Source organism: Panthera pardus, unplaced genomic scaffold, assembly GCF_024362965.1.
Source record: "Panthera pardus isolate Hobbes unplaced genomic scaffold, ASM2436296v1 HiC_scaffold_25, whole genome shotgun sequence".
Classification (NCBI taxonomy): domain Eukaryota; kingdom Metazoa; phylum Chordata; class Mammalia; order Carnivora; family Felidae; genus Panthera; species Panthera pardus.
Window position 1 is genome coordinate 86,117,002 of NW_026526821.1, and position 13,826 is coordinate 86,130,827.

General features: G+C 42.2%; 1 protein-coding gene across 1 annotated transcript in view; it reads left to right on the forward strand.

The window, feature by feature from the left end:
• ANXA4 (annexin A4) overlaps positions 1–13,826 on the forward strand; it is a 160,141-nt gene that overhangs the window by 60,821 nt on the left and 85,494 nt on the right. Inside the window, exon 2 of the mRNA XM_019440871.2 lies at positions 5,637–5,710. The gene's annotated coding sequence lies outside the window, so the exon portion shown is untranslated. The remainder of the gene's footprint in view (positions 1–5,636; positions 5,711–13,826) is intronic.

A 13,826-nucleotide genomic window follows, 5' to 3' on the forward strand; every position in this document is an offset into this window, starting at 1 on the left:
TATACTGATGGTTATATGACTACATACATTTCTGGAAAATGAGTTAAGCTGAACACTTAAAATGGGCGAGGTTTTGTTACAGGTAAATTACATCTTGATAAAGCAGATTTTAAAAATAAGGAATGATTCTGAGTTTTTTGGTTTTTTGTTTTTTTTTTTTTTAACTTAGGCAGCTGACCTAAAGTGGAACTTGAGAACAGATGGAATTCAGACAGAGAAGTAGGACTTGAGGGCAGGGGATGGTGTCAGGATAATGACTTCTGGTTTTGGAAGTGTTAATGAGGTTGAGTTAATGAGGGCACAGAGAGAGAAAAGAGACGTATAAAAATGAGAAGGGGAAAAAATCCCGAATTCAGTAAAAAAGGAAAAAAGACAGCATGAAATTGAGAAAAGGAAAAACTTGGGTTTTGTACATAGGCTTTTCCATGTTGCCTATCTTCGTCTCAGTTTATTTTCATTTTTTCCTTCTTTATTCTCTTGGTCTTTCCTTTTCCTGGGGTGTGTGTGTCTGAGGTTGGGGGGGGGGGTGGTTACACACCATGTGTTACCATTGTGTGCTTCTAAAGTCTGTCTCCCTCTAAACAGACCACATATAAGCATTCCTGTACACACATACACACATGTGCCCATGCACACACGCACACACACACACACGCACACACAGCAATAATACTACCAAATGAGAACAGTAGGAGGAAAAAGTAAATCGGGCCCCTGGGTGGCTCAGTTAGTTAAGCATCCAACTTCAGCTCAGGTCATGATCTCACGGTTCATGAGTTTGAGCCCTGCGTCAGGCTCTGTGCTGACTGCTCAGAGCCTGGAGCCTGCTTCGATTTCTGTGTCTCCCTCTCTCTCTGCCCCGCCCCGCTTGCTCTCTCTGTCTCTCTCTCTTTCTCAAAAATGAATAAACATTTAAAAAAGAGAAAGAGTAAATCAAGAAAACAAAAAGGTAAAGAAGTTTGGCACCTGCCCTAACATGCATTGGTAGGGAGGGTTCACTTTTGGTCCTTCACATTCTGTGGAGAAAAGCAATAGAAAAAAAGTACCAGGTTATTTAAACCAGCTTACCAACTGTTTAAACTCTGAGTAGGAAAATAGCTTTAACAGTTCCATTAGGATCTGGGCCAAGGACTTTTCCTTTGGATTTGTGGTGAATAATTAAAGGTTAATGGTGGTATTTTTCTTTCAGCCAAGGAAAAGCAACCACACCAGTCATGATCCTAATTTAATCCAACTGGGAAACTCTAGAAAACCTCAGTAACAAATTTGCAATGGTTGAAAGGTTCTGGGCTCTTAATTTGTATCCACAAAAGGCAACGAGGCTGTATTTTTATTTCCATCCTATGGATGAGGAAATTAAAATTCAGAAAAGCCATGGGATCTACCAACTCCCTCATTAAGAAGAACCAAAGACATTAGGGGCAGGATCTCCACTTTGGCATTTTGTTTTTGGATGTGCCTGGAAGAGGCAGACAAGAGAACTTCTTGGGCTTTTGAGGCCTGAGTTCTGCACGAATTGTCAGGCTATCACCTGGATCTATCCACATTTCTGTGGACAATTACCACCATTCAACACAGTGGCTCCGAGAAGGTGTGGGCAGGACGGGCTCCTTGGGACCTGACAAGATTCTCTGAGAGAAGTGATGAACAGAGCATATCATGGTATTTCTCATTCTAACTCTCCTCCACTTTATGCAACATCACATGGAGAGTGTGAGATCTAGGTTGCGAACCCAAATTCTGTCTGACTCCAAAGCCGTCCTCTCAACTGCCATACCCTGCTGCCTTCTATTCTTTTCTAACATTTCCAGTATGTGTGAGGTAAAAAGGAAAAAGAAAGGAAGGAAGGACAGTGGTAGGACACCCTCTATCTCCATCTCATTTGTTTCCATGAGGAACCTTCCAGTCTGCTTTTTAGGAGAGAAGCACTGTTAGTGATCTCTCCCACCCCTGTCACTCATTCTCCCCAAGGAAGGAGCCATTTACCTGAAGAAGATTGGGAAAAGGTCACTCTTGCTTTGGTTTGCAGGTAAATGTTTAGCCAACAAGCTTTGGGACAAGGGCGGAGCCCTGACTTACAGCCAATTCTCCACTGTTGTCACTTCTTCCCTGAAGGCATCGCCTGTGTCTCCCCTTCCCCTGAGGCATCGAACTCTTTAATGAGTTTAGGACTTTGAGGAGTTTAGCCTTTATACATAACACCCCCACCCCAAATAAATTTAAAAAAAAAAATGTGTTTTAGCAGCTTTTGCTTTCTACCTTAACAGCACAACTGCACCTGATGAAAGAACACAAGGGCCTGGCTGCTTTCCTTGAATAGGAGAAAGAGACAAAAGACCCCACTTCAAAAAAACGTTACTTTCCACTGCTCTGTCTTCCACTAAAAAAAGGGGGTATAAACAGCCTTCAGTCCTCATCTCTGCCCCAAATGAAGTCCTAGTGGGACAGCAGTGTCTGGTGGGTGACATCTCTTCAAATTTTTAAAGACACCTGAGCCTGGGACGCCTGGGTGGCTCAGTCAGTTAAGCGTCCAACTTCCGCTCAGGTCATGATCTCATGATTTGTGAGTTCGACCCTTGAGTCGGGCTCTGTATTGACAGCTCAGAACCTGGAGCCTGCTTCAGATTCTGTGTCTCCCCCTCTCTCTGCCCCTCCCCTGCTCATGTTGTCTCTATCTCTCATAAATAAAGAAACTTAAAAAAAATTTAAAAACAAATTTAAAGACAACTGAGCCTAGATTCTGAGCATGTTTCTCCCTCTTTTTGAGACTTCTCCTTCAGGTCTGCCTTCCTATAAGCCCTGGCTCTTTCCTGCTTTGAGGCTGGGGTCAGTGTGGATATGTGAGAACATTGTATTGTCAGCCCCACTCGAATCCCATAGACTTTCTCCAAAGGAGGGGACTATTCTGTTTCCAGGAGGAAGGAAGGATGCTGTGGAACCCAAGGCACCCACCCCAGGATTCAGGTATAAACAAGTCTGTACAATATAAGCACATATTCCTGAGAATCAAAGCAGGAGGAAGCATAAAAAGACTGGACACTGTGGGGGTGCCCGAGTGGCTCAGTCAGTTGGGCATCCAACTTTGGCTCAGGTCATGATCTCGCAGTGCATGAGTTCAGGCCCCACGTCGGGCTCTGTGCTGATAGCTCAGAGCCTGAAGCCTGCTTCAGATTCTGTGTCTCCCTCTTTCTGTCCCTCTCCCACTCATTATTTGTCTCTCTTTCTCTCTTTCAAAAATAAATAAACATAAAAACAATTTAAGAAGACTGGACACTGGGGCTGAAGTGAGGGCATGTGACTGAGACCTCTCACAACACTCAAGCCTCCTCCAGTGCCAGTCTGCTGTCCATAGTGTGTCCACCCCCCCCCCCCCCCCGGCCCACTGCCACCCCTGTGGACACAGGCTTTATCAAATATTAGTATTTTATTTCCTGAGACTCAGGCAGGGTTGAAAGCCTGGCTGGGTTCCCACTGAACATCCTGTGTTGTCTGCTCAGCTCATATGCATGGGAGAATGTTTACACTGGGTAAGGTCCCAGGGCTGGGACATAATTTGTGATGAGATGTCCTGAGAGGACAACCATGGTTCAGCTTGAGCCCAACCAATAGTCAGGCCATTGGTATGATGCTGTGCCTGCTCCAGGTCTAAGTTCAAAACTACAGCCCTTGGATTTCCCAGGGCTTGTTCACAGCGCCCCCTGCTGAACATTTTTTGTTAACCCTGTGTCTTTGGATCCCTGGTCAATTCTGTTCAGGAAATCTGATTCAGAGAGGAAGAAAGAAACGAAGGAAGGAAGAAAGGAAGGAAGGAAGGAAGGAAAGAAGGAAGGAAGGAAGGAAGGAAGGAAGGAAGGAAGGAAGGAAGGAAAAGAAAGAAAGCAAGCAAGCCTTCTGGGATAACACAGTAAAATCAAGTAATAGATGTGAAGGTGCTTTGGAGAATCAAAAAAAGAAGACTACATAAAAATCGATCGTTATTATAAAGCCAAGATTGAGAAGGATAGAACTAAATGGCTCCCTTATCCTCAAAACTTGCCTTATCATACATGCCTTTTCAGTAATGTCTTGGGCAGAAGTGAATTCTAATGGGCTGAATTGTGTCCCCGCAAAATTCACATGACCTCCAGTACCTCTGAGTATGACTGTGTTTGGAGATAGCACATAACACACATGGAGGGAAGACCATGTGAAGACATAGAGAGAAGGCAACCATCTACAAGCCAAAGAGAAAGTCTTCAGATGAAACCAACCCCATCGACGTCTTGATCCCAGACTTCTAGCCTCCAGATCTGTAAAAAATAAATTTCTGGTGCTCAAACCACATAGTCTCTGGTACTTATAGCAGCCCTAGCAAGCTGACACACAAGTCTATGACATATTTGAGCCCTGCTAATATAATTGAGTTTTATTGTACCTAAAACAAGGCCCTGCCTAAAGTAATTCTTGGGCTAGAAGGAGGAGACGGGCAAATACAGACAATTAAGTGTTACAAGTATTAGTAATATTGGTACCTGTTGTGTACCAGTCACTTTGCCTTTGTTGTCTTTAATCCCCACAACTATCCTAAAATACTGTATAGATGAGAAAGTAAAGGCACAAAGAGGATTAAAACTTTTCTCAAGGTCACACAGTTACTGTAAAGCTAATAATTGAACCTATGTCTGACTCAGAAATCTGTTTTGTCTCCCATTGATTCCTCTGCCTCTGCACAGAGGACAATGGGAACAAGAAAGGAGAAAGAGGGAAGGGTGAGAAGGTGAGATTATAGGTAGACATCAGTGGTCTATTCTGTTTTCCTGATAACAGTACTCTCTTTTATTGGAGAATGCCTCCACAACAAAAAGAATACACATTCTCCCTCCCCACGTCAAGAGGAACAGTCCAAGTCCTGGCCAATCATAATGTTTTCCCTCCAGCCACAGGTCAATAGCTGGGTACATGTCTACAGCTAAGCTAATCTTAGATTCTCCCATAATTTTTATAAGCTGAAACCAGGGGTAAAAAAGACTTCATTCTCCCCTGGGGTGACCAAAGTGTATGTAAGCCTGGATCTCCCTTGACCACATTTTCCCCTAACAAGAGAGAATGACGTCAACTCATAACAAGAAGCCAAAATATGTGTGTGTGTGTGTGTGTGTGTGTGTGTGTGTGTGTGTGTGTGTATGTGTAGATGAGACAGAGAGAGCGATAACAGCTTCATTTGAGTATCTGGATCCAGCCATTCCTGAGGCTGCCTCCATCCAGTCCTTACTTATATGAATTACTATATCCCCTTTTAAAAGAAGCTAGTTTGTGTTGGGTTTCTATCGCTCAAAATCAAGAGTCTTGAGAAATACAAATACTGGTCAAACAAGCTTTCATAGATGAAGTGACCCAAGAAAGAAGGGATTCACCAGAAAGGTAAAGCAGAAGAGAGGCAGAGGCTGAGGAATGTAATAGCAGCTACTCTTGGAACTGCAAGCAGCTCAGTATGGCTAAAGCTGAGACGTGTGGAATGGCTAGAGAGGTGGGCAATAGCCCCATCAGCAAAGATCTTTGTGCCCTGCCAAGATAATTTGGGGTCTGTATATGGGGTCGATCAGGATCTGCCGAAGAGTTTTAAGCCGTGGTGTGACATGATCAAACTTGGGTTTCAGGTCACTCGGGAGATGAATCTGAGGGAGAACACAACAGGAGGCAGTTTCAGCAGGAGTCTGCTACAGGAATCCAGGTGAGAGGTCCTGGTGGAAAATGGCTCCCAAGGTCTTGGCTTAGCCATTGGCTGGAGGGAAGGGCAGGCACAAAAAGAATTGCACTTCGGTCATTTCGAGGTTGAAGCATCTGTGAGACATTTAGGGGGAATTGTCCAATTGGTATATCAAAAGAGGGGCCTGAGTTGGAGATTTAAAGAAAATGTTTTTGCATCATTCATTCAGCTATTGACTGCGTGCCTACTACTTGCCAGGCACTGTGCTGAGAAAAGTACGGTCAGATCTCTGCTCCCCCAGGGTTACACTCTGGCAAAGACAAAACAGATAATAAACACGTAAAAAATAAAGAAACAAGGTAAGTGCCTGATAGACAATAAAGCAGTGTCGTGTGGTAGAGGCCGTGGAGTAGGGGCCTCCATTAGTTTGGATGCTCGGCTGGTAGCAGATGCGGAGGCCCTGAGGGTGACAGAGGCAGCCACAAGATGAATATTCTCAAATTCACACAAATATAAACACGTCCATTAAAAAATTCCATCTGTTTTGTGAAGTTGCCTTCTTTGCCTGGTCATGCCCTCAGGGCTGGCCAGGACGTGGTGAGAGGCTTCAGTGCCAAAAGCTGAGGCTGGTACTTGGGAGACACCTACCAGAGCTCCTTTGTTCTTACCCAGCGCCTTTCATCCCACATTCACAAAGCCCATCCTGGCATCCATGCTGTCGGGCCTGGTTCACTGACACAGACAGGTGGCTTTTGATCATTATCCCTGTGTCATAAATAGGGGCAACAAAGGTCTGAGTTTACAGAGCACTGGCCAAAATTATTTGATGAGTCAAGGACTCTTCCTTTGGGTTGGACCAGTAATACCTGATGTCCGGGCCTTCCAGCTTCCTGAAATTTCCAGCAGCTGCATCTTTCTATTACAGTTGTTTTCTCTTTCACTCCATGCATCTGACTAAAACCTTAGTTTTTCTTCAAGGACCCTGAAGTCATGTTGCTTAATTCCACCTACCCCAGGCCTGCTACTCAAGCCAATCAGCTTTTCTCCCCAGAATACCCTTTAAATTAAAGTGCTATGTAAAATTCTAACTATACATTATGACTTATTTCTTTTTTTAGAGCCCTCAGTATGATGGCATAATTTACATTACACTTATTTTTTTTATTTTTAAATTTATTTTATGTATACGTGTATGTGTGTGTGTGTGTGTGTGTGTGTATTTTTTTTTTTTTTGAGAGAGAGAGAGTACGCAGGAGGAGTGGGGGAGAGGAGCAGAAGAAGAGAGAGAAAGGAGAATCTTCAGCAGGCTCTATGCTTGGCACAAAGCCCAACATGGGGCTCAATCCCACGACCCTGGGATCATGACCTGAGCTGAAATCAAGAGTCAAATGCTCAACCAACTGAGCCACGCAGGCACCCCACATTACACTTATTATTTTTTTTTAAGTTTTTTATTTATTTATTTTGAGAGAGAGAGAGCATGCATGCGCAAGCATGGGAGGGGCAGAGAGACAGAAGGAGAGAGAGAATCCCAGGCAGGCTCCATGCTGTCAGCGCAGAGCCCGATGCAGGGGCTTGAACTCAGGAACCATGAGATCATGACCTGAGCCAAAATTAAGAGTTGGACGCTTAACTGACTGAGCCACCCAGGTGTCCCTACCCTTAGTTTTTAAATGTACAGTTTTTAATGTACAGTTTAAATCTTTTTAAATGTTCAGTGTGTTTTAGTACTTGTGTATACCAATATAACCACTACCTCATTTAGAACGTAGAAAATATTTGCAGTCATATATTTGATTAGAGTCTAGTATCCAGAATCTACAACTCAATGGTAAAAAGACAAATAACTTAATTTTTAAATGGGCAAAGGATTTGAATAGACATTTCTCCCAAGGACATATACAAATGGCCACTAAACTCAACATCATTACTTTTTAGGAAAATGCAAACCAAAACCATTTGAGATAGTACTTCACACACACACATGATTAGAATTTTAAAAAATGGACAATAACAAATGTTGGCTAGGATACGGAGAAATTGGAAGCTTTGCAAGTTGCTGTTAGGACTGTAAAATGTTGCAGCTGCTGTGGAAAACAATATGGCAGTTTCTCAAAAAGTTAAACATAGAGTTAAAACATGGCCTAGCAATTCCACTCCAAGGTATATATACCCAGGAGAATTGAAAACACCTGTCCATACAAAAACTTGCACACAAATGTTCACACTAGCATTCACAATAGCCAAAAAGTGGAAACAACGCAAATGTCCATAATCTAAGGAATGGATAAATAAAATGTGACATATCCTTAGAGTGGAGTATTAGTCATCCACAAAAAGGAATAAAGTATTAATAAATGCTACAATTTGGATGAGCCTTGAAAACAATATGCTAAACAAAAGAAGCCAGAAACAAAAGGCCGCCTGATACTCCATTTATAAGAAATATTTAGAATAAACAAATCCATGGAGACAGAATATAACTTAGTAGTTCAGGGGATGAGAAGAGGAAGGAATGGAGGGTGACTGCTAATGGGTAAACGGTTTCTTTTGTGGATGATGAAAATGTTCTGGAAATGGATAGTGGCAGTGGTTTTACAACCTTGTGGCTATACTAAAAAGCATTTAATTGTACACTTTAAAAGCATTTAATTGTACACTTTGTTTTTTTTAATGTTTACTTATTTTTGAGAGACAGAAAGAAACTGCATGTGCATGTGCATATGAGCGGAGGAGGCAGAGAGAAAGAGAGAGAAAGAATGACAAGCAGGCTCCGTGCTGTCCGCACAGAGCCTGACTCGGGGCCCATGTGAGATCATGACCTGAGCCGAAACCAAAAGTTGGATACTTAACCAGTTGAGCCACCCAAGTGCCCTAACTATACACTTGAAAAGGGTGAAATTTGGGGCTCCTGGGTGGGTCAGTCGGTTGGGTGTCTGATTTCCGCTCAGGTCATGATCTCACAGTTCATGGGTTCAAGCCCGGTGTTAGGCTTTGTGCTGACAGCTCAGAGCCTGGAGTCTGCTTTGGATTCTGTGTCTCCCTCTCTCTCTGCCCTTCCCCGGCTCATGCTCTGTCTCTCTAAATAAATAAATAAATAAATAAATAAATAAATAAAAGGGTGAATTTTATGGCATGTGAATTATATACTGATAAAAAATAGTTTAGGGGCGCCTGGTGGCTCAGTCGGTTAAGCGTCTGATTTCAGCTCAGGTCATGATGTCATAGTTCGTTCGTTGGAGCCTTGCATCCGGCTCTGTGCTGACAGCTCAGAGCCTGAAGCCTGCTTCAGATTCTGTGTTGCCCTCTCTCTCTGCTCCTCCCCCTCTCACGCGCTCTCTCTCTCTCAAAAATAAACATTAGGGGCGCCTGGGTGGCGCAGTCGGTTAAGCGTCCGACTTCAGCCAGGTCACGATCTCGTGGTCCATGAGTTCGAGCCCCGCGTCAGGCTCTGGGCTGATGGCTCGGAGCCTGGAGCCTGTTTCCGATTCTGTGCCTCCCTCTCTCTCTGCCCCTCCCCCGTTCATGCTCTGTCTCTCTCTGTCCCAAAAATAAATAAAAAACGTTGAAAAAAAAAAATTTAAAAATAAATAAATAAATAAATAAACATTAAAAAAATTTTTTTAAGTAAAAAAATAGTTTAAAACTTTGCACTTCAAAAGAAATCATTAAGAAATGCAAATACAGGGGCGCCTGGGTGGCTCAGTGGGTTAAGCGGCCAACTTCGGCTCAGGTCATTATCTCTCGGTCCGTGAGTTCGAGCCCCGCGTCAGGCTGTGTGCTGACAGCTTGGGGCCTGGAGCCTGTTTCAGATTCTGTGTCTCCCTCTCTCTGACCCTCCCCTGTTCATGCTCTGTCTCTCCCTGTCTCAAAAATAAATAAAACGTTAAAAAAAAAAAAAAAAGAAATGCAAATACAAAGTAGATTGGGAGAAAATATTTATGAAGCATGTATCTGATAAAGAACTACTATCCAGAACACATTAAGAACTACAACACAATAACAGAAAGACAAACAATCCAATAAAAAAATAAGGCAAAAGACTTGAGTAGACATCAGAGAAGATATTCAAATGGCTAATAATCATATGCAGAAATCTTCTACAGCATTAATCCCAAAGGAAATGAAAGTTAGTACGACAGGGAACTACAGACTCACGAGAATGCCTGTAAGCAAAAAGACTGAAAATAAGCACTGGTGAGATTGTGGAGCAACTGGAACTCTCAGACGTTTCTGGTGGGAATGTAAAGTGAGAATTAACTTGGGAAAAGTTTGGTATTTTCCTAAGTTAAATACAAATACAACCTAGCAATTCCACTTCTATGTATGTATCTAAGAGAAATGAAAATACATGTCCAAATAAATCCTGGCTCACAAATATTCATAGTAGCATTATTCATAACAGCCTCAAACTGGAAACAATCCAAATGTCCATGAATTGATGAAGAAACTGTGTGGTATATCTATACAATAATATATATCTTAGCAATAAAAAGAAACAAATTACTGACACATGCAACAAATGTATGAGCTTCAAAAATATCATGCTAAGGAAAGAAGGCAATGATTCCATTTGTATGAAATTTCTAGAAAAAGCAGAACCATAGAGATAGAAAGCAAATCAGTGGTTGCCTGGAGCTGATGCCAAGAGGGAACTTTTTGGAATGAGAGAAGTGTTCTAAAAGTGGATTGTGGGAACAGTTGGGTGGCTCAGTCGGTTAGGCATCCCACTAGATCTCAGCTCACGTCTTGATCTCAAAGTCAAGTTCAAGCCTCACCTTGGGCTCTGCACAGGGCATGAAGCCTACTTAAAAAATAATAATAAAATAAAAGTGGATGGTGGTGATGGTTACACAACAGTATAAATTTACTTAAAATCAATGAACTGTTAACCAAAAAGAACAACAACAAAAAAAATCACAAGGAAATGGACACAGAGAAGCTTTGGGATAAAGGTAATATTCTTTTCCTTGGCTTGGATGGTAGGTGGCTATTTGGATGCGTTCATTTGATGATAATCCATATGCCTATATATAAATTTTTTTCTCAAATGTATGATTTATTCCCTTTATGTATGTAATTCTTTTAAAAAGTTTAAAATAAAAAATTAACCATTCAGGCAGTCTAAGCGATTCATTGATGAAAGAAAAATCAGGATGAAGTTTATAGTGTATTGCTGATGCCTAGTGGGCCTGATTTGTGCTATCATAAACAGCCAAGATCATCCATTCTACCCATAAATTAACATTAACACATTTTCTACCCATGGTGTCTGTTTACTCTTCTCTCAGGGGGTCATCTCACTACATTTTTTGCTTTATTTCCATACGTACTGACTCTTACCTGTTCTGAATCTTCTAAGAGAGGAGACAGGCAGATGCTTCTCACACAGATTTGTTTGTTTTGGTTTTTGTTTTTTAGATATAACTTGTAGACAATAAAGTGAGCAAATCTGACATGCACAGCAAGGTGAATTTTTATGCATGTATACACCTGCGTAACCATCCTCTCTATAGAAAGTATTTCCAACACTCCAGAAACTCCTTTGTGTCCCTCTCAGTCAGCACATCCCCACCAAGTGTAACCACTGAATACCCAGACCCACCAAGTATAACATCCTGACTTTTGTTATCATAGGTCACTTTTGCCTGTTTTTGAACTTCATTTGAGGATCTAGACATGTTCGCTTCTGTCTTCTTTCATTCAACTTTATGTCTGTGAGATTCATCCATGTTGCTGCATTGTAAGAGCAGTTCACTCTTTTATATTGCTATGTTGTATTCTATTGTATGACTATGTCACAGCTTACTTTGATGGACATTAGGTTTTTCTAGTTTTTGGCTTCACAGATAAAAGTGTGCGTATCTTTTGATGGATATAAGCGCTCAGTTCTGTTGTCACCTAATGATATTTTATACTAGGTTTTATTTTGTTTTATTTTATTTTTTACACGAAGTTTTAATAAAGTAAGGTGCAGCATCCAGATCAGAGTGGGTCCATGGCATTTGGACTTAGAATACCTGATCTCTACCATGTAAGAGTAACACCAAAATGCTACCGATGGCGGTAATTTTGAAAACAGAAATAATACCCATATCGCAAGTCTATATGAGATCTAAATAAGAAGGAAACGGTGAAGATCCCAGCACAAATTGAAATCTGTCATGTCTTTTCTCAGCTAGTATCTAAGACTTATTGCTTCACTAGTGACTGAGCCCAAGACTTCTCCGCTAAAGAGGAGGGACAAAGACAATGGCTTTAATAATGACTCAGGTATCGGTCAGTCCTAGAGAAAATTGTAAAGTAGGTTAGGTGCCTTTAAGGACCTTCTCCACCCAAGCTTTCCTCTTCTTTGGAATATCTTCTCCCCTGTGACCCCCTCCTTCCAAAGCCAGGGTCCTTCCTAATGCCAAGGTCATAATGCCCTGGACTGGTACCTCATCCAACCTGCTCATCTTAGGTGACTCGTAAACTCTGAATCTGCCTGCAACCCTACAGCACACACCATCGGAGCTTGGCTTTCTACCAGGTGACAGGAAATCTGAGAAACTCACACCATCTATGTGATCCCTTTCCTCTAGGATATTTCAATAGGAGTCATCTAGGAAGAAAGCTAGAATTTAAAAGAGCTGTTTTAAGGGTGGACAATCTGGCTGGGGATAAGCTCTCATGGGAACCCCAGGGCTGTGTGTCTAGCTGGCTAGCTCAGGCATAGCTCAGCAGGTCCTGCATTTCATTGCAGATGTTTGGTTTGGAAAGTCCCCCAGCTATTTGGCTTCTGGAGTCCTTTCTCACCATGGGGCTCCTCTGTGGGAGGACAGAACTCATCAGTCACATTCCCCAAATGTCAGGCTCCTGCTGTGTGACCCCAGGAGAACCTTGCTTTCCATCTACATAACAGAAGCAAGGACTCTGCAAGTTTGAACTGTTGGGCAAAGGTCCTCCCTGATGGTTAGAGTTCCCAAACAAGGTGACTGTTGGGAGATAAATTGCAATGTAAATGTCACCTCCATCCTCTGACTGTTTGTCATTTCACCCTTCCTCCTTCTCTTCTCTACGGTCTCTTAAGACATTCTTGGGGATGTAACTCACCAGCCAGAAACTAAATTATATTTAACTTTTTCAATTAGATGCTATTTCAGCTATGTTAAACCAGTACTTGAGGTGGTAAGCCAGAACATGAGATCCCTGAAAAGAGGTCCTGGAATCATTCAGGTTCAGACTTGTAGAATTATTACTTTCACTTTCTAGAACCCACCACCCCTTCCTTTAACTATAAAGCTTTAGATCACCTGCCCCCTTTGCCTGAAATTCCCTCCTTTCCACCAGGCCTATCCAACACACACACAAACACACACACACACACACACACACACCCCACACAGACCTGAGACTTCAGCTTGTCCCTCAGGACTCAATTAGGCATCATCTCTTTAGTAAAATTTTCTCAGATATCCCAAATCTGAGCTAGCTTCCCTTCTTCCCAACCCTTTGCACAGTTTTCTTTTTTTTTTAAATATAATTTATTGACAGGTTGGTTTCCATACAACACCCAGTGCTCATCCCAACAAATGCCCTCCTAAATGCCCATCACCCACTTTCCCCTCTCCCCCACTCCCCATCAACCCTCAGTTTGTTCTCAGTATCCAAGAGTCTCTTATGGTTTGCCTCCTTCCCTCTCCGAAACTTTTTTTTTCCTTCCCTTCCCTTCTCCCCATGGTCTTCTGTTAAGTTTCTCAAGATCCACCTATGAGTGAAAACATATGGTATCTATCTTTCTCTGACTGACTCACTTCACTTAGCTTAATACCTTCCAGTTCCATCCACATTGCTGCAAGTGGCCAGATTTCATTCTTTATCATTGCCAAGTAATATTCCATTGTATATATAAACCACATCTTCTTTATCCATTCATCAGTTAGTACACATTTAGGCTCTTTCCATAATTTGGCTATTGTCGAGAGTGCTGCTATAAACACTGGGGTACATATACCCCTATGCATCAGCACTCCTGTATCCCTTGGGTAAATTCCTAGCAGTGCTATTGCTGGGGCATAGGGTAGTTCTATATTTAATTTTTTAAGGAACCTCCACCCTGTTTTCCAGAGTGGCTGCACCGGTTTGCATTCCCACCAACAGT